Genomic DNA, 22093 nt, shown 5'->3' on the forward strand with positions numbered 1-22093 from the left:
ATAGCTCCTGGCGTTCAGAGGACCTCCTCAAACCGTGGGTGGCTGGCGAGAGTCCTTTCCTACCTTTGCTGAAAGGTAGCTGATGATTCTTCTCAAACTCAGAGAGGTTGTGAAGATAAATAAACAGAAGGTTATATAACGGCCCATTATTACAGCATTGCCAGTCATATCAGTAGTACAGCATTCCAGTAGTGCCAACATCTAGGTGCCTTTGGATGTCTGATCAGAGTAACCTTTAGAAATTACCTGATTTTGGAGAACACATCCATCAGGTTTGGGTGACAGCACAAAAATGAGGACAGAAGGAATTGCGAAGTGCTTCTGAAAGCTCATAATTGTCAAGCCTCTGTGTTCACAAATATCTGCATGTGTGGACACACATGTACCATCCAGATAATACTGAGTAACAGTGTCCCAAAACAGGTTCCTGAATCCAGAACAAATCCTTTAGAAGGCCTCACTGTGATAATGTAGTTGAGTTTTAAAATTAGGTTGGTTTGCGTGTTTTGGTTTGTGGGTTTTTTGAGTTCTTTTAATTTTAAGGCCAGACTTGCTTATACATCACTGGGGTAGCAACATGGCTTATATCATAGTAATTAAGCAACAGGGTGTGTGTGTGTGTATGCGTGGGACACACACTTCTGGGAAAATGGTGCTCCCTATTGCTCTGCATCCCACCTACAGACCGAGCCAGATGCACCAGTCAAATTGCACTTGGACAGTAGCACTGCATGTACAGTGATGAGTCCTGCTGGTGTGGGTCAGCTGGCCACAGGTCAGCCTTCTTCAAATGCTTTATGCCAGCCTCCCCCTCTACCTGTCTCTGTTCATAGCATCATGTATGTATCAGCGCAGACTTTGGATCAACTTGCTCACAGGAATCCCTGCAAAAACCGCACTTAAAGTGAACTTTATATGTTACCTTTCCAAAGTTTTGTCAGTGACTGCAGCTTTAAAAATAGAAATGTTTAAGTAAAGGTATATATATTTTAAGTCTTTTTTTTTCCATATCTCCCAGAGCGGCTGTTGGAAATAAGGGGTAGTTTCTCAGAGATTTCTCTCTTGCATGTGAAGCTCAAAATTCAAATGCTCTCTCTATTTTTCTTTTCCCTTTTTACTTTCACCCTTCTTCTTTACTTACCTGTTTTTCATTCTTACTGGACTAACACCAGTGTAAAATCGGGCACCGAGGATTGAATTGTATATCCTTTTGCCTATCACCCTGCTTCTGTGATCATCCAGTTCATAGATGTTTTCAATTACTCTGCTGTTTGTTTTGCCTTATGATCTTGCCCAGTCAGTATTTAGAGAGTGATGCAATGTATGTACAATCCCTTCAGGTATTTAACAGTACCTCTTTACACTTTGCCAAGCCTCTTCCCCAAATGTGCCTTGAACACCCCCGTAGCACAGAAGGCAGATTAACTTTGAGAAACTACAATAATAAATTAAAAAGAGCCTGTACGTTCAGGTTCACAGTTTAAAAAAAAACAGCCCAGAAAAAAAAAACCCAAAACCAAAAAAGCCCAAACCAAACAGATAAAACCTTCCCACCCCAAGCCAAGAGATCTACATTATAGCTTATTAGTGTGTTTTACCTAGCCTAGCTAACAGTTTTTGTGTTGAAAATTGGAGCGTGGGATGTTTATTTACAGGGATCTAAACATGTGTATTTTTATAACTCCTCTGCTGTCATAATGAATTACCAGCCATAAGCTGTCCTTTGTTGCTTTTGGTGAAAATCAAATGAAACCCAGCAGGAGCTCCCAGAGTGCATTGTCCAAGAGTGTAAAAATGCTGTGTTGACGACAGATCATACTGTTTTTATTAAGGCTAAGAACACTGACTTTACTTTGCTTTTTGACCCCAGTGCTTTACTGTCAAGGTGATTTTATTTCTACAAATTTTCCTTCTGCAGGCCTCATCAACGATTCACCATAAAACATTAGACAAATTCCCATCATCTGTATATGATTAGAGCAGGTTCTGTTGTGCTGCTCGCCACAACTGAAGCGATGTTTTTCAGCTTTCTCTGAGAAGGAGTCAGTTTACCAGCCTTCATTCATAACACAATGTCTCCTTGTTTTCGTACCAGTTTTCTTTGGTTCTTTTAAAGCTGATAAGGACATAATTGAAGGAATTTTAATGCATTATTTGCTAAAGACTGCAACCAATTTTTCAATTCCACTGTCTAAAAAAATGTTGCCTTAAAAAAAAATAAAATGTTTTCAAGCAAATGCCCTGACAGATGAACAGGATGCACACGTGACAGTCTGCTGCGAGTAAAGCATGGGTTCATCAAAGTACTATTGAGACAAATCTTCCTGACATTTCCCAAATTAAACACTTAATGAAAGTGCAAACTTTTGTGTAGCCCTTTTCAAGCTATTTTCCTTTCAGAATTTTTTAAGCTACTAATAATCAAATCACGTACTAAACCCAACCCCATCCTGGTACTTAATTATCCTGCCGCAAATTGTTCACATCTCTGTTTAGCAACTAATTGAATACATGTGTATTAAAATAATATTTTTATTATTTTCAAATAGAGCTATTTTAAAAATAGAAAAAAGTTTTCCACAAAGCTCATTTTATTGAGCAGTTTTCGTGCAACAAGTTGTCATAAAAACTTCCCTGAAGTGTAAGTATGACACAGAAGAGGAAGAGCAGGAAGTCTGGATTTTTTTTTTTTTTTAAATCAATGTGCATAATTTAGCCTTATATGTTAAAGAAATTAACACAGATTTATGCACACCTCTCACTGATGTCTGTCTTTGGTTCAGAATGAAACCATTCTTTGCTTAGGAGAGAAGGATCTGCACAGGGAAGCTTTAATGGTGACTTGGACTTCCCTGAAATACAGGGTGCTGGGGTTAGAATTTTCTTTCTAATCTGGAAAAAAACCCAGAAATTCAGACGTACAATTCTGGACAGGGTATTTCTTGTCTCTCTTGGTGTCTTCGGATTTAAGGACCTCATGGCCAAAGCAGCACACAGATGCCCTTATGCATCTCCTCACATCCACATATGCATCTCAATTTGTCATCACATACAAGCTTTGAATTAATGTAATTATTCGGTTACTGAGTATTTTAGGTTGTTGAGTAATACTATGGCCACTTGCTGCTCAAGAGTGTTATATGTCAGCTTACTGATTTCTTTACAAAATCATGTATTTTATTGAATGAGCATGCTATAAAATACTGTACAATTCAGGGGTTTTTGTGAAAGATTTGTCTCCATATTGCTAATTGTGGTACAAGATAAGATGATGGCAATACCTTTTAGAGGACTTTCAGCTATCCTCAGGCACCTGTGGTTTATGCCTAGTTTTTTTCAGATGTGACATTACTGATGATGGCTTTCCTCTGGCAGCCTCTGAGATATTTTGCCTCATTGTACAACCTCTTTTCACCATGATGAAGGAGGACAATGCTTAAAACCCAAGGATGACCCACCTTTAGGAGAAAATCCTCTTATTAAGTTATTTTATTTGTAAAATTGAGCAAATATACGTGAAAGCAGACTTGATAAACATAGCAATACAATTTTACAGAGATGATTTGGCAAAGAAATCCCCAAAAATGCTTCATGGCAAACTTTGCATAGCAGCCGTATGCAGTAAATTAATGTGTGGTATGATCTCATTTTTACAATCCTAACTCGAGATCTGTTGGCTTCGCTCATCCTGGAAGACTGTCATTGGTAAACATAGCAAAATGGTCACTAATACAGGGAAGAACTTGAGCAAATTTGCATTTTGGCAACTAAAATCAGAATGCCGACGTACTGAGGTAAATGTATAATAAGAGTTTGATTGCACAATGGCAGGCGGAATCTTTGCCTGCCTTAAGGAAACTACGCATGTCAAAAGTCAGTGCAAGCTTCAGATGCCAAATAACTTGTGGACTTAGGCTCTTTTCCTCTGCGTTAGTCAGCCTGTGAGTTATGTCAACAGGAAAGCCAAGCATTTTACACATTTTAAATTGCTGGCATAATCACAGGTTCTTCAGCAGGAAATACATTGAGACAAACCATGTACTCAAAAAAATATGCAGAAGCACTTTTTAGACTGGAAAAACCATTTTTCTAGGTTGTTTCGAGAAGTGCTAGATCTTTTGTTTGGCTGCTTGTTCTCAGGGTGGCAGGCTGGTGCCTCAGACCCCATGGATTCAAACAGCAGCATTTATGCCACAAAGGGCAAACTGCTATTGGGAGGGGAAAAGGCTGAGAATCTTCCCTGCTCATTGGTAACAAATAACTCTTGGGTCATCCCAGGCAGAGAGTGTTTTGCCACAGGCAGCCTCTGTTGCTCAACCTCATGAAATTCACTTATGGTTCCAAGGATTTGCATATGCAAAATAAATTGACCAAAACTGGAATTGCAAATAAGCTATCCCCAGGAAAGCTGGGGAGTAGGAGGGTTTTCAAAGCACTTCCGTTTAGGCACTCTTTATGCTGTCAATTCAGCTGGGAAAGTACTACAGAGCTGGGGTCTGTAGGCAAGGATGAACATGGGAGAGAGAAGCCGGATTTCAGGCAGTCAGACTGGGTGGTATGTGACTGTCACCACTTTTTTCTTCTAGCACTGCGGGCCCTTCATCTGGATGTGGTGTTTCTTTGTCCAAGGTCCCACATATAGAAGAGCATCCAGTGCCCACTTCCTTCTGCTCTGATTTGCCTATGGTTTGGAGCAAGGGGTGGGGATAGAGTTACATTACATTCTTCTAGCTCTGGTTGAGCAGCTGAGTCTCAAAGCCTCCCCTCTTCTCTAAAAAGCCACCCGCTGGAGACCCATAGTAATTCTGCTATTAACCTTTTAATTTGGCCTTCTCCCTGGAAGGAAAGAATCTGTCTTGGAACAGATGTACTGCCTCATTTTTTCCTCTGGTTTCATTTAGTTTACATTTTTTTATTAACTAGAAAATCTGTGATATAATAATTCATTTTGCAAATGAGGGTGCTGCCACGCTGCATTTCTTCTGTCCCAAATCAGATGCTGAATCCCACCCACAGAAACCCAGTGGTGGGCAGGAGTCACTGCTTCCCAACATTATTGACAGCATCCGAATCAGTGATGTCTTGTCTCAGGTGTGAGGTAAGAGCTCCTGGCTCCTGCTACGTCCTGCTCTGTGTCTCACAGACACACACACATGACATAGGAGATTTTTCCTCACAAGGTGCTCAAGGCTACCAAACCTCTTGGCTGCTCTGAAGCCATCTGTGCCCTGTCTTGGCCCCTGTGCTGCCTGCTGCTCTCACCTCTTTCCAAAGATGATTTTAACAGCATTGCCATGGAAAGCTGCTCCATATAACCCTTAGGATAGTTTTCTTCTTTTTTTCCTGAGGTGATAGAATTACTGGCATTCTTATTTAGTAATACAACAAGTGAAAGTCTGTCTAATGAAATTTAAATTAAGACACATATTTATTTACTTTAAAGTATTTTATTTATGCCGTACTTCAGCAGCAAAGAGAGGAACTTCTGAGGAATATTACATTATAATTAAATCAACCACTTGGAAAAAAAAAAATTAAATGTAACTAACTGTGTTTTATTTGTCTGCCAGAAAGAGGTTGGTGGCAAAAATTAATGCTGTCCACTTATATCTTCACAGGGAGATTTTCAAGGCTCTTTGAAAACTAACTGCCTAATCATGTTATGGTGCTCTTGTAAATAGAGAAATACAGAAATACAGAACTTGACCTCCAAATTTGCACATGCAGAACATTAAATATGAAAGTCATGTAAATTTGAGGTGAACTGTGTGTTGAATAGTCACATGAGCTCACCATGCTGTGTTTAGGCAAACCCCCACCCTCTCCAGCAGTAGCTGCAGAGTACAGGAGACCAGTTTGCTACCTCTTATTTCTTCTCTGTCTCTCCGATGGACAGATAAAATTAGCAAGTGATGCAGAAGACAATAACTGAGTATTTTCTACAATATCTTTCACTGTTCACCACATCTGCGAGGCTGAACTGAGTGCTGAGATCCACACACATGGACAACTTGTGAACCCATGGTAATGCAACTCACTCAGAATACCTATCTGAAAAATACCAATTTCTTTGATTTAGTACCCCCATTCCTGCAATTAGGTCTGCAAATTGGTCTTCTGCAAAAGCAGTTCACCTCGGTGATCTCATAATCCCATACATCTGTGTGTTAACATTACAGGGGAACTAGGCTGGATGTGATGTGTATCACGTGGCAGTTACACCTTGAGTATAGCACAGTACAGCATTGGCCATATATGTGTCTCTCTGAAATGAACAGCTTCTAAAATTAGCTTAAAAATAATGTTGGAGGGGGCAGAAAATCTGAGGTTAAGATATAACTAGTAGTTTTGCTGTTTTTTTGTTAGTTTGTTTGCTTTTTTCTTAATTCATGTGTTTTTAGTTCCTGGATTTTTCTTGTGATTCTTTGGCAATCTGTATTTTGTAGGAAAAAGAAATAATTTGTAAAATGAAGGAGCATTTTCTTTCATTAAAAATTGTCTTGTAGTCCTGAAAGGTGTAATAAAGAATAGAGTATAATAGAATAGAGTATAATAAAACAGAACAGAATGAATGAATGGATTTTATTGGGCTCTTTGACATTAATGCAATCTGTACATTACATAGGCTATGTCTATACAGATGTGTAAATGTGTATGTGTTAATCCTTTCATCTCACTTAAGCAAAAAAAAAGACATTTCTGCCCAAAGTGGACCAGCTTGAAACTTTAGGATCTTAGGTTCTGTGGCAGGTTGACCCTGACCGGCTGTTAGATGCCCACCCAACCCCTCTCCCAGCAATCTTTCCTAACAGGAAAGGGGAGAAAATAATAAAGAAAAGCTCACTGGTCACGATGAAGACAGGGAGGTCATTTAGCAATTACCATCATGTGCAAAACATGATGTGAGGAAAATTAACTGAATTTATTGCCAACTAAAATAACGTTGGATACAGAGTTGGACAGTGAGACATGAAGACAGATCTGTGCTGCTCTGGGACTGTGTGTCCAGCATGCAGCAGCCCCTGGCATCTTCCTGCCAATGCACCCTGGGACTACGACATACTGGACAGGGATGCTAGAAAGGGGAGTTGCAAGCAGGGAACAGCTTCCATGACAAGTCATCCTCTCCCTGGCCTGACTTTGAGGAGTGGCAGGACACATGCCAACTGAAGCTGAGTGCCGGCAGTGAGTTTCTGAGCCCTGCTTTCACTGCACACTCACCAGCATCAGCTAGAGATGACTGCAGAGGCACGTATTTGCCCAGCCTTGGTCAATCTACTGTGTTTTTGTGTAGCTTCCCTGTATGACATCTGTATGTGTCCTTGGGAAGTGGAAAATGTAGAACATATAACCTCCTCCTGCCACGGGTCCGTCCACCCCAAATGGCTCAGATCCTGTCATTTCACCCGTCTCTCCCTGTGAACCATCCACAACATGCACAGGGTCCAATCAGCAATCTGTCTTAGAGATTTTACCACTCACACAATCATGGTGTCTCCTGGCCAGGTTGAGCAAAGCATGTAAGTACGTGTTTAATTTTAAGCACATGTTTAAGTCCTATTAGTATTAATCGGAGTAAAAGGAGGGCTTATATTTAGGTACATGCTTAAAAATGATTTATTGAGGAGAGATAAAATTAAGCCTATGCTTAAGAGCTTTGCTCATTCAGAGAGTGGAATATTTACATTTGCTCCAAACACATGTTCAAGTCATTAGGACTTGTGATATATACTTGACTCGCTACTTTTTTGTTGCCTTGCAGTTGGCTTAGGAGAGACCAAGGTATACAAATGCAATACTTTATGGGTGGATTCTATTTAAAGATAGTCCATTAAAAAAAAAAAAAGAAAAAAAAAGAAAAAAGAAGTGGTTTGTTGTACAACAGCCTGGATAAAAGCCGGTGGGTTGTAGTTTCATTCCTCTGTCTCTTTAAATCTGTGTATTGGGGCCAGGTCCACAGCTGGGCCATGGAGAGTAGGATGCTGGGCTCGCTGCCTTGGGGAAGCCTCCACTGTGAGTGCTGCCTTGGAGCTTGCAGGTACTGTAACTGGTTTTAAGGTTTCATGGCTGGATTTTTTTTTTTTCCCCTTTCCTCATGCCACTATTGCTGCTGAAGTTGTGTGTGCAGAAATGCCAGTGGTAAGTTATGGCTGTGAATGTGTGTGCGGGAAAGCGGTGGCACACTGTTGCCTAACGGGAAACAGGCAGGTTGGCTCTGCTGCATTGCAGGGCGCTTACTGGAGGAGGTAAATACTTAGGAAATTAAGGATAGAGTTCATATGTTTGCTTGTTGGGAACACTGGAGTTTCTTAATGTGTTTTGACTAGCTGGAGAAAGGGTTTTATTGCAGGCTTCAGAAGAGGGTGCTGTGGGTAGTTGCTTGTAGAACTTCTCTGCTGCTAGTTCACACTCTTATCAAAACCTAAGCCATTTGCCGTGTTTTTTCAGTAAAAGTCTTGCTCTTGGAGGTGAGTGGCAAGTGTTGAGTCGCGGCTTTCATTGTGTAAAATGCATGTGCTGGAGCTTAGTGTTTCAAAACACAAGGGTTAAAATGTGAGTTAATGAATCTTCTCAAAACTGGACTTCCCAAAGTCACTGTCAAAAGGACCAAGTTTTGCTCCTACCTAGTGATTTCTTTAAAGGTCTCTTTCATGATCCTGAGGTTCCCGCTCATGATTTATTCTGAATGCTTAGGGTTTGGCAGTGCCCTCGCAGTGCAGGACCGAAGGCATTTGATATACTATTTACTTGTGTTGATTCTGAGGAGTTTAAAATATATGTTTAGCTTAATGGTGCAAGGCAACGATTGACTTTCTGGAAGGCTTCCATAGCAAACTGTGCCTCTGAATGTGCACATGTGCCCGCGGAGCCGGCTCACACAGCCCTGATCTGTAAGCATAATGCATGCAGGAGTGCTGAGCTGCCAGAAAAACAGACATTCATGAGCATTACCATAAACCATATTTGCATATCAATCATTCATTCTTGAAAGCAGAGGTTAGTAACCCTTTCTTTTTGAGCTGACGTGCTTCACTGTGCATTCTGCTGTTATGGCTTTGATCTGTAGCAAAGCGTGTTTATTTTTTCAACCACAAAACAGTAGTTCTCTTTTAATCAGGATGTGTAACTCTGCTACAGTAAAGCAAAGAAGTGAGAAAAACATTTGAAACGAAAACCTAGTGTGTTCAGATGACGGCTGTCTGTTTACTGCCAACAAAGCTATGCTCTTCGAAGATGCAGGATAGTTAATATCTAGATAGGTCCTTTTCATCTCATCTGTGTTTTCTTTCACTTAGTCTAGCAGGTGCTGAAAATCTCAGCTTGTTGCTTGGAGGCCTTAGAGCACATATCTGCCTCTTCTTGTCTAAAGAAGCACCTTTGGGAAAGACAGCACTGCTTGCTGAAAAGTAACTCTTCCACCAGATTTATTTTGCTTGTGGTGTCTGTTTATAGGAGCTTTACAAGGCTTCGCAGATTTGTTGAAGAAACCTACCATTACTGAGGAAACTTGTAGCTACTGAAACTGAGGACTCCGTAGGCATGTAGTGTTGTTAGCAACGTAAGGGCTTGTGATCCAAGGGGATGCCAGGTACTCCAAACCCTGCTCAGCTGTTAGCTCTGCATGACCTTAGGCAAATGTCCTGACCTCCATGTGTCTTTCTTACCCAACTGTAAAATTGGATAAAGTAGGACCTCTTTGAAAAAAACATGATGCATCTGAGCTGAGCTTTCCTGGCACAAAAATGAATCGTGAAGTTGTTCCTCTTAGCGTGTGTGTTTGATGTGCAAGTGTATTCTCCTGTTCGTTTAAGGTTGATGGTTGAACAGAATAACAATGGGGTCCTGGCATGAAAATCAGCCAGCAGTACCTCTCCACAGGCGTACATGAGAAAAAGCTGTAGAAGGCTTGTGTTGGTAAGGTGAGTCAAACCCTCCTTTGAGGGGTAAAGAATGGGTATTCCTTTTTAGTAAAGAAAACTGTGAGAATCAAAGAGAAGAATCCAGCACAAACCCATGGTGAGTATGTCTGAAACTTTAGTGAACGTGCCTGGGTTATGCTTGCATCCCTTTTTGGTTTTTTTTTTTTTTTATCCTTTCTATTTTAGCTGTAGCTTGTGGGCATGAATGGTCGCATAAACAGGAAGCCCTGTGTGTCTCTTGGAGACAGGCCTCAGGAAGGGAATTTTCAAGTTTCTTGCAAGAGGCCACATCACATCAGCTTAGAATTTCCTTTAAGACTTGGATCTGAAATTGTTCGCGTGTGTGTTTCTAAAATAAAGAATGGGATTAAAGAAAAGTTTAATCAAGTTGCACAAATGTCATCACCATCACAGCTTGAATGTGGTTAGCTAGGCATAGGCACAGATGTTACTATCTCTCAGTATGCTGTTGCCACTGGAAGCAATGAATTCTACTGTAAGTCTAGGACCTGGTAACTAAAAAAATTGCTTAGCAGGCAGCTCTGGAAATAGCCCTTACTGCTGGGCACACCCTGTTAAGAATGTTTGTCACAGCTGTGAAATGTGAAGGCAACTAATTTAAATTTCTCAACTCCTTTGGTTTGACATCAACAGCTTCTGTGTTGTTGGGATGAGCATGGGATATTTTTCCTTGTAAAACTCTGCACTGTTCTTTTTCCTCTGGTTCCAGTATGTTTTAATGTATTGTGGTAGGTGCTCAGACTTGCCATTTCTAGTGGTATAGATATAAAGGTGAAAAGATTGTTAATTTGTAATTTTTTCAGCAATAAACTTTGGAATTAGTGCAGATTGTACCAATTTACAGTAGTAATACAACACTGTAAGCAAAGCCACCTATTTCTGGATAAGGGTGAAAAGGCTCTGTCCAAAAATAGTAAACCACAGAGAGAACCCCAAACACCCTCAGTTGCCTGCCCCCAACAAAAACTCAAGTCAGTTATGATCCAATGGGCTTGTTTAACTTCCACCTATTCAGTTTCATGTATTAGAGATTGGTTAAATCTCTTAATTAGGCACCTGCCTTCTCCTTTAAGGGCAATTAATGCCCTGTGGCTGGACATGTTGGCTCCAGGGCTGCAGGACCATCATGTCCAACGATGGTTGCCTGCAAATGAAGTCTGCCTCCTTATGGGTATTGCTTTTAAGTCCTGCGTGGTTTAGCTCAGCAGGCAGCTAAAACAATCCCACAGGTCTTCAATCACTCTGTCCCCCTCCAATGGGGTGGGTGGAGAAAATCAAAAGAAGTAAAATTCACGGGTTGAGATAAAAGCAGTTTGACAGAAAAGGAAGAGAACAAGTGATGCACAGCACAATTGCTCACCAACTGCTGACCAATACCCAGCTAGTTCCTAAGCTGCAGTCCTCCCCAGCCAATTCCCTCCCAGTTTATGTACTGAGTATGGCGTCATACAGTATGTAATATCCCTTTGGCCAGTGATGCTGCCCCGCCTGTGCCCCCTCACAGCTTCTTGTGCATCTCCTGCATAAGGCTCATGCCTCCTCACTGACAGGGCCTGGGAAACCACAAAGACCTTGATTTAGTTGAAAATACTGCTTGGCAGCAGCTAAAACATTGGTGTGTTATCAGTGTTGCTCTCATCCTAAATCCCAAGCACAACACTAAACCAGCTACTAGCAAAAAAATTAACTATCCCAACCAAAACCAGGACATCCCTGATAGCATATCTTGTTTTCTTTTGAACGGTGCTGAAGTCATGGTAGTCCACTGGGCTGGAGCCCCAGGCTCCCTTCCCAGCCCTCCTTTCCTGAGGCTAAGCAGGACATTGGCCTGGGATGTGTGCCAGCCTTGAGCTGGGATGCTGTGGAAGTCTGAACTGGATAACTCTCAGCATGCTACAGCATAGCTCCTCTTTTGAGGACTACACAGTTGTTGATGGTTTTGGAGGGAGCTATAACAATTCTTTGAACTGACTTTGAGGTAGAGAAGAGCCCAGGTCTCTTAAACTATGTTCTTAGATATACTTTAAAACCATCTTCTAGTATCTTTATTTATATTACTATAGATATACTCTTTGTAGTTACAGAATAGACAGATGTAGATGTAGTTTTCTATAACAATATGTGCCTGTGCCTATATATACATGAATATATCTGGACATCTATGTACTTTTACTATATTTTTTTTGGTTATAGAGTGTGAATATTTTCTGCCAGAAAATCCCTGTTATTTTTATTAATCCTTGATGATGAACGAAAGCACATATTTTAAGCACCTTTTCTTTGTAAGACAGGAAATTGTATTTGCTTTTGTTCGTTGCTAGCACCAATCTATTCTGACGGATCTGTGACACAGACAGAAAGCAGAAGCGTCTTGAGTACTGACTTCTACATTTATTTTCCCAAAGCAGAGGGCAAAGAAGCTAAACATTTAAAATGCATGGATTTCTCTGAAAGCTTTAAACCTATTAGGGCATATGCGTGGCAACTTTGCACACAGATTGCCCCCAAAGTAAGTCTTGATTTTAGGACTAAGCCAAGCTGGCATGCAAGAGCAGTTGCTGTTGATCTTTTATACTAATTTTGGATTAATTGTGATCTACAGCACTGCGTAAACATGCTAACCTAGTACTTCAGCTTCACCACAGCTAAACATTAATCCTTCTTAATGCTCTAAGTCAACTTTTAGTCCTTAGCAGAATTTACCTTAATCTCTGGCTAGGAAGCTAACTGATTTACAAAACATAATCCAAAAGCCCCAGAATCCTAAGGAAAATGTGTAGAGGAGAAATTCACCTATACGGAACAATACACTTCTCTGGTATCCTTCCTAAAGGCAGTACTGGGAGTAGTTAATTAAAAATATTGAGACTGTGGTATTTTCCTTTTTAAATTATAAAGTGTTTTATAAAATATTTCACCACACTGCTTTTCATACCTTTCTTATTTCTTTTTATCTGCATTGTTAATTGCTACAGAAAATGGAAAAACGTAGATAATTTGGTGAAGCACTGTAATGCATTGTAATGCACCTGTGAGGGTGTTGAGTCCCTGGCACAGGCTGCCCAGAGCATCTATGGCTGCTCCCTCCCTGACAGTGTCCAAGGTCAGACTGGATGGGGCTTTGGGCAACCTGGTCTAGAGGAGGGTTTCCCTGCCCATGGCAGGGGGGTTGGGACTAGATGGGCTTTGAGGGCCCCTCCAACCCAAATTGTTCTGTGATTCTATGATTACAAATAACAATTTTTTTCTGGGGTGGGGACTGTGCCAAAGAGGTAGGGGAGACAGCATGTAGTGACAGCAACATCTTGGCCCCACCTAGTGAAGCATTCCCAAAACAAGTGAGGCATGTTCATGCTTTGGGAACCTCTCCTTGAAATTGAAGGCAAAATCTTTTGCTGTACACTGTCTTGTTTGTTCTTGACAACTTCAATTCTTCACCAGATTTCTCCACCTACCTCTCACTGAGAATCGGGTTTTCACTGAGAAGGTTCATGCAACAAATGAATAGTCTATAGTAAATTTCAGAGAGATTTCCATGGCGTGGAGATTTGGATAGGAGGCGGTTGTGTCCAGGGTGCCATGGATCAGGGACGTGATTCTGTCAGGTTCAAGCAGCCTGAAGTCTGCTTTGCAATGTACCAGCTGAGTGAGACAAGTTCCCCAGGAGGGTCAGGCAACTTCTGCTCCATCCTACCACCTGCCTCGTGGCTGCAGGGAAGGCGTTGTGAGAGCGTCACCAGCTGTCAGCAGGGTGCTGGGCTGGGAGACGCCAGCAACAGGGCCGGTATAAGTAGCTATTATGCGCATGTCCGCAAGCAGCGGGAAGGGTGCCGGATATAGGAGCTGCCCTTTGGGCTTCAGGTTACTGAACTAAGCTGGCAACCACCCGGACCTATATTTAGGTCTGGAATCTGTACCAGTGTGGTAGAAAGCTCATGTACGCACCATCCTCAGGTAACCCCGCTGGCCATCACTCTGAGAAAACCTCCTGACTGCTTTTCGGGGGGTCCAGCAGTGAGCAGCTTTCATCCCATGTGGGGGGAAGCAGTACAAGTTATTTTCACCTCTTTGTAAGGTGCATGGGCCCGTAAGAGGCTCCTGAAAACCCTCTCCTGGTTTCTGCACAAAGGCTTCTGAAATGGGTATTATGGGGAAGAAAACTGCCCCTTCATGGGCTCGGTACACCTTGTGCCTTACGGCTCTGAGTGTGAAGCAGAGGGGATCCTCTGCCCCACCATTGCCCCGCAGCTCAGCCTCAGGCAGCCACTGGCTGCCACCTTCTCACAGGCATGAGGGGGTGGAAAGAAATGGGAAAGAGCTGTAATTCTCTGCCCTTAAATCCAAAGAGGAAATTGGGGTCTCAGGGATTTTGATTTAACCAGATGCAAAACTTCAGACCACTTTATTTGAGTCAGTTTGTGATGGATTTTAATGCTTTGACGTTTTATGGGTGTACCGCTCTCTGGTCTCTGTATTGATTGAGTTTCCAGGAAGGCCAGGGAGCAGGATTTTCTGTAATGGGCTCATCTAAGTATTTAAAATACAGGTATGTTTTCTTCACTGCAGGATCTGAGAATTCTTCCTTCCATCACCTTTTTATGCTTTGCTTTACCCTGTTCTCTGGCTTGCTAACACACCTGACAGGAAAGGAAAATGATGTAATTTTAGGGAAATCCCATCAAAGCTGAGCACAAATGGACTCGGATGCTTTTGACTGTATCTGGTTGTCTTAAAATGGTGTAAAATCCATGCTGGTCATTCACAGTCCTGTTTCAACCAAGGCTCTAAGTTTTCAAACAAAGGAAACCAGATGGTTAAAGTCCAAGCCTTGATAAGTTGCTTTCCTAATGTTTTGGGCTCTTATCCAAAAAGTTATGACTTTGACATAAAATTGGCAGGAGAATAATCCATTTCCAAAGCGGTGTCTTGAATGAATTCATTTTTCAAAATGGGTTTCTGCCCTACATTTGTCTGTTCACACTCATAATGATTTTAAAATAGTAATAATCTGATTTTGCAGTTTTGGTAATTTTTTCACCCTTTGTAAGCTGGGACAAGCACTCTACTTGCAAGCAGAACAAATTTTTATCTGCGAGGCAGATATGCACGTTGGAGAGAACTGGTCTTAAAATGCATTGTTGTGGGGAATGAATCTGCAGATGGAGGTTATCAAAATGACATGATATGTGTTAGTAAGTTTGGAACTTTTTGCACTCCTGATGGAATCACCTGGCATGGATTGTATGTCACCGACTACTTCATTCTCTCATTCCAAATTAACGCAATGTATTTTGGAAGAGACATCATTCAGTCTTTAGAAGGCAGATGAGATGCCTGAGATTGCTGATGCTCAGGGTCAGGTGTTTAGAGAGGCAAATCCTTTTCTCACTTGAGCAGAATCTAGACTTGGGAGATGTGTGAAGCCAGACAGGGAAAAAATTATTCTCTTTGCTCCTGGAAATAGGAGACCTCTGGGGAGAAGTGCAAGGTAGGCCTGGGAAACAGGTGCACTGAAGAAAAAGGAATCTGAGTGGATATTTCATCCCTGTATGTTTGTAGTTTCCATCTAGAAACCAATTTCATTTTCTGAGTGGATTCAGGGAGAGACTGGGAATTCAAGATAGCCCAAAGCAACAGGGTTTCTTTATTAATGACTGCCTGATTTATTCCTGGATAAGTTATTTGTGTTTATATCTGACTGTTGAAATTCACTAATTGTATCAGTTATTGCACTAATTTATGTTCTCCAAGGCCCAAGGAACCCACAGCATGTTAAATGCCCACGTGGCTCCAATGATTGGGATGACTGAAGGGTTGTTTATTTTCCCCTCTTGGGTTTGTGTTGCAGTTGTCACGCTGTTTGCCAATGCTAACCAATTTCTGTCTGCTGCTACTCACATGGATTCAGAGTCCTTTGAAGCAAGGAGGGCAGAAATCATACTTAGGAGGTTATGGTCTCGTTTGAGAATTGCAGACATCTTATGACTTCACAAAAACTTTAATCTGAGGGAAAAGAATGTCTTACCACTGCAAAACGGGCTTTACAAGATCATTCTCATTCAGATTTCCTAGCAGGGATGCTGCTTATTATTGAACTTGGTTTTCCTGTAATTTGGTGGAATGCCACAGCCTGAGATGTGCCAAACAAGGCCCCACAAGCTTTACTTCCTCCACATTAAATGACCCTTGAGAAGAGGTGCAGAAATGGATCTGACTCCCGCCACCTCATAATCTTGGTAGCTGTAAATCCTTTCGTCATGTACTAGAAGCTTTATCAGAAACAGCATGGAGGCTCAGCTTCTTTTAATAGATACTTGTTACTGAGACAACATAATTAGACATAATGATTTTTTATTTTCTTCTTCTTTTTTTATTTTTTTGATTTTTAACTTTTCTTAGGACCACTGACCATGCTGTCATAAACTGTGTTATCTTTGGGATTCGTTATGAACTGAACCCGGTCCTTCTGGGGTATTTGATTTTTTTTGTAGATGAGTGCAGCAACCTGCATAGCGTACAATGTAAAAAGGTGTCTATTTCTACAACTTTATTAAAGTTGCTATGCCGTGTTCCTGCAGGCTGCTTAAAGGGTTAAAAGAAAAAGAAAAGAGTAAAAGTGAATGCAGTGTGGTGTACCTCCACATTCAGGTTAGGGTCCCGAATGGCTATTAATCACAATAAATTTTCTTTCTGAGTTTGTACAGGTGACAAATCTTGTATCTTAAATGAAATACAATTAATAATCATAGCTTGAAGTATTCTTGCAACGTATAAATCTTGAACATAGACACTTCAGAACTGGAAGTTACTAGAAAATAACCCCCTTGCTTGTATCTAAGTGCTGTGGGATGTGTAACCCACATGGAATGGTTATTAAGGAGAATAAAGAAAAGTATCTGTACCTTTTTGACCAGCAAGTGCATTTTAGGATGTTTAGCCCAGCTTGGAGTTATCCTGTGGATGTGCATATCGTATGGTGGATGGAAAAGGGAGACACGTGAGTTAAGGAGGCAAACGTTGGTGTCTGATCTGTTGTGCATCTGTGAGTCTTTATGTCATCTTCCTGAAGTCCTCCTGTGTCAATAGGTATTGCTAAATGTCACTTCTTAAAGGGATCTTGTCATATTTGTGCTTCTGACAGCTGTACATGTTTTAAACAAGGCTTTAAACTCTTTTACCATTTAAGATTAATTTAATGTGATTGCTAATATGAAAATGTCATGTCTGCAAACAATGAACTTTCCCCTCTTTAAGGGATGTTTTAATATAACCAATGCAAAAAATGCAGAAGTATTTTATTCCTTAAGGAAATGAAAACATGTGCGAGAAGAATATGTAGTGTCAAAACTTGTTTTGCTATTGTCTGTTTTAGGGCTATGTTGCATTAGCAACATTAAGCTTAAAGTTTTTGCTTTTTTTTGTGGTAGCACTAGTGCTGTGGAGGCTGGGAGGAAGATATGTTACGATATAATGTAAAGTGTTCAGTATTTTCTAACTTGAAAGGTAATGGTGAGGCCAGCCAAACTATGAATTGTTTAATCTGAAACGGATTTCATTATGAAACCCTTCTAACTGCAGGTATTTGTGAAAATATCTTGTCACTCGATTCCTGGTTTGTAGGGATGGGGATATCACAAACTTCCAGGAAAGACAAATAAAAAAGAATTCAAAAAAAATTACAAAGATATGTGATAAGTAGGCTCTGGCATATGATGCTAGGTCACACCGTTGCTTGATTAGAGAAAGGTTGTAAGGATAGCAATCGGTTTTGTTTGGAAAGGAGTTTTGTTTGTACAGAATCCAAAGGTACATTCACTGGTGTGTAATTGGCATGCTTCATTTCTAAGTTAGCTTAAGTGAAAATAAGTTGAATAAACTATGTATCATATAGTTTATAGTGTTTATTTTTACATATACATGCAGATGGATAAAAATATGTGTATACACAAGTGATTGCTATGATTAGCTGACAAGCCGAGGCACGATACAACACTTAATAATGGCTAGTAGACCTCTAAATGATGTCAGTGTATCACAGAGCTCTTTTCATGATATTATCAACAGTCATTAAAGTTATTTATTGCTGTCATCATGCATTTTTGTTACCCGTGGCAACTTGGCAGAAAATGTATTGCTAGCACAGCTGATGATAGATTCAGTTTCAGATTTTGGATATGACAATCTGAACATCTTACTGGCAAACTGCTTCCCAAGGCATGCTGTATTTCAAATGCAAAATATAAAAATGTATAAAGCATTTATACGTCTTACGCAGTGCGTGCTAGCAGCATCTCCCCTTTAATAAAGAACAATTGCTCTGCAGGTTTCAGGGTGGCAGCGCTGTCTCTGTTGTATGGATCCAGAAGAGTCAGTGGTTTTTGCACATCAGGTCGGTGGAGGGGAGACAGCCCTCTCAGAGGAGTGCTGGGCTCTGCTGGGGTATGTCTGATGGTACTGTTGTTCTATGAGCCTGCCCACAGCCTTGAAGGCAACCCATGCACCCTTGTTTCTGTGATTTGACTTTCCTTCTTTTGCCAAAAATACAGTGGAAGGTAACTAAGTTGCTACAAACCCATTCTAGCATTAAACTCTGATTATGTTGCTTTTTAGGTAGCACGTGCTATTTATTCAGAAAATTTGTTGTGTGAAAGGAGAAAATGAAGATGCGTAGATGCTTTTATCATGAGTGTTTCATTTTGGATTAGTTGGCTGAGCAGGATGAATCGCACTTTCTGTGCAGGGCACAGGTGGTACTTGTTTTTCCACTTCTCAAGCATTATTTTTTAAATTTTGGTATTTAACAATAAATCTCCAATTATGCAGGTTGGAAAAAAAAGAGGGGGGAGAGGGAATCCCACTTTCACAATTTAATTTAGAGATTTTAAAAAGGAAGAATTTGAGTCCTGCTTGTGGGCTGACAGATGCTTTTGTTCCCTTTTCTAACATTTAAAAAGAACTTATTTCTCTCCGGTGAAATTAGTGTACAACTTTTCTGGTTTGTTATTTTTGGATATGCTACTGAGGGACACGAGTGTCTAAATTTATTCTCCCCAATAAACTTTTTCTTCCACACTGCATACGAAGCAGGGTCAGGTTTCTCCTTAGCAGCGCAGCAGTCCCAGCCTACGCATACGGCACAGCTTATGTATTTACAGAAATTCTTTCCTGCGTAAGACAGGAGCTACAAAATGCCTGAGGAGAGCCCGAGTGCAAACGGAGTTTGGTATTTTCACCTGTCATTATGTCCAAACAGGGTGTTAAATTTCTGTGACTTTCTTCCTCTGTCAGGCTGTGGGTCTGGCTGGTGCTGCAGGAGCAGGGACAGGTGGGGGCAGGCTGGGGAGGTGGGCACACACCACTCTTTGGAAACAGGGAGAGTCTCTGCACAGTTAGTAAAGCAAAGGGTAGGTCACATTTGAAATGCAGTTCCATGAACCTACTAAATCTTTTGGCTTGATTCATGCTAAACAAAAGCATAATTTACGCTCAAGCGACATGCTCATCTACTTAGAATAAATACAAATTATTCTGGCTTCTGAGTTTTGACATAGTTTTTGAAGTTTCCTTCAAGTTATTATGATCAGATGAACTTAATTACAGAGTACTTTACATATACTCATCTGGTAAATGTCATACAACAGACAGTCAAAGGGAAGGTATGCGGGATTTTCGGTCTTTCTCTTCTTGTTATGCTCCTTTATGTGTTGCCACTGAGTTTTAAGCATGCCTGCCTGAGCTGTTCCTCCTGTTAGAAAAGGAACATCTTTGTCTCCTCCTTAGCCCCCTCCCTGTGCCTTCCCCCTCGCCCCTGCCCACCCCCCCCCCCCCAAAAAAAAAAAAAGGAGTAAAGAAAATCCCCTAAAGCAAAACTTGGACTGTCTATTCAGAAAGGAAATGTATCCCAGTTCACAAAAATAGATGCCTGGACAAATCCTTGGAGCAGGCAGATCATTGCTTCTCCACTGCTTACTCCAGCAGCATCAGGAAGCCGCTCCCTTGTGTGGGAAGGATGCAGCATGTATCTCCTTGCTTCTCTGCCCCTCTTGTTACTGGTGGAAGAGGAAGGGGTCAGGGTGGGAGGTGTCTGAGAAATCAACATCCTTTAGATGCTGTTCCACTGTTTTCCTTACTCTTCTTGCTATGTTGGATCTTCTCCACACTTACAATTTAAGCAGATTTCTTTTTTTTTCCCCTTTTGCACAAAACACAGATCAGTGTGCACGCTTGTCTTGCTGCTTCAGATCAGTGGAGAAGTGGTCTTGCCAGGCAGTTTATTTAGAATCAAGCTAGCACGATTTCCAGTTGTACTGTATACATTAGCAGTGATAAGGGTATCCCCTAATCTACAGGGTCATCTCTTCCTACTGTAGTAAAATAGATTTAACATGCCTAAAGTTTGAGTTGTTTCATACAAAGAGGGTCTGATGGTTGTGTAGGGGTGTGTAAATATATAAATATATTTAAAGACACAAGGTTAAGCTTCTTGAGGCATCCATCTCCGAATACTAACGTGTTCATGTTTCTCTTCCAAGTGGCGTTACACCAAATATAGCAGCACAGTTTTTCCTCCTGCAAATAGCTGAGATGCATGTTCCTACCCTTGCAAAGTTTCGGTGTGTAGTTATGCTCTATAATATACTACATATTTTAATTGGCACTGTATTTTTTAGGTTTAAATAAAAGTTTCATCTGGAGTACACTGAGCAAGTCTGTTCGAAAGGAGTATTCCAGAACCCCCCTGCTAAATCACAGCAGTTTGTAGAAGTGTCAGCACTCACAGAAAGTTATTTTCTTTGAAAAGTTCTGCAACTGGGACAATGCCGAATGCTTTCTCTTTTAGCTGCCTTTCATAGAAAAGTGTTTTCAGGTAGCAAATATGCAATGAAACATTCAGAAAGAGAGTATCAGACTCTTCATGAGAATTGTTGCCTTTTTTTTTTTTTTAATTTAAAAAGCATCCTAACTAAATGTTGCAGTGTAGTTAATAAGTAACAAGTGACTCTAATAAGTCTGCTGTCATGCTTTTTATTTACAGTGTATGCGGAAATTAAGAGAGGAGGGAAGAGACAAATCTGGAGTGAATTTCCATAGTGGTTTTTGCTAAGACAACAGTCTTTCAATGTAAACAACATCTGTATTTTTCATGATGTCTGTCTAAATAATGGTTTGGTAAATAAGTTGCCACCACTGTAGGGCAACAGTTAGATTCCTTAATATCTCAGTCATCCAGGGCTCTGCAGAATGCACACTTCTAGCATATTCAAACATAGATCTCTCAAACTTTTGGTATCTTTTCCTCACAGCAGGATTTCAAAAGGTAGATGACAGCGAAATGCACTTTCATTCTCTGTGTTAGTGCTTTAACATTAGTCTGACTTTAATAGGCTGGGATGATTTCAGCTTATAAATCTTCAACTGGAGGATAAAGTTCAAGTAGATAAAATCAAACAGATGTTGGTGGGAGGATTTCTTCATGACCCATAAAAGTGCTATCATCAAAGCCTAGAATCATTTGTTTTGAATTATTACATTGTTATCAAAAGGACTGTAGCAGTCTGTTTGTTGAGAAATTGGATCTGTTTATCTGAAAACAGAACAAAGATGCCATGCTAAGACGTCCCTGGGAAAGTGTGGGTTAGCTGATGGCTGACACGGTAGGGTAGCTGTGAGACATTTTGATTGACAGCTGTCCAAATAACTGCCAGGCTTGGGAGCCTCTGCATAGGATTATATTTTTGAAAATGCATCCAATTAAATAGTTACGTATTCCTTGCTTAAAAACAAGAATAGTTTTTCCTTTGTTTTGAGGAAATGAAAGTTTTAAAAAGTTCTAATTTTTTTAATTATAAAAAAATAATCATTGTGTTGAAACCAAGTTACCTTTCAGTAGTAATTTCAAGTCATGACTGGTAAGTGTTGAAGACTTTGCTGAAGTGACATTTCATGCTTTTATTTCAACCTAAGCAGTGTCCTGTTAAACAGAAACAAGTTGCACCTGCATAAATGAAAAAATGTGTTCTTTTTATTGCTCACTGAAAAGCCTTTACTCTTTCACTCATAATTTATTTAAAAAATAATGGGAATGTATGTGACATATGTACCTGTGTTTAGAGTGAATCTAAGACCAGCACTCAGATTTAAGTGGACATCAT

Source organism: Gallinula chloropus (assembly GCF_964237585.1).
Source record: "Gallinula chloropus genome assembly, chromosome: 4".
Taxonomy (NCBI): Eukaryota; Metazoa; Chordata; class Aves; order Gruiformes; family Rallidae; genus Gallinula; species Gallinula chloropus.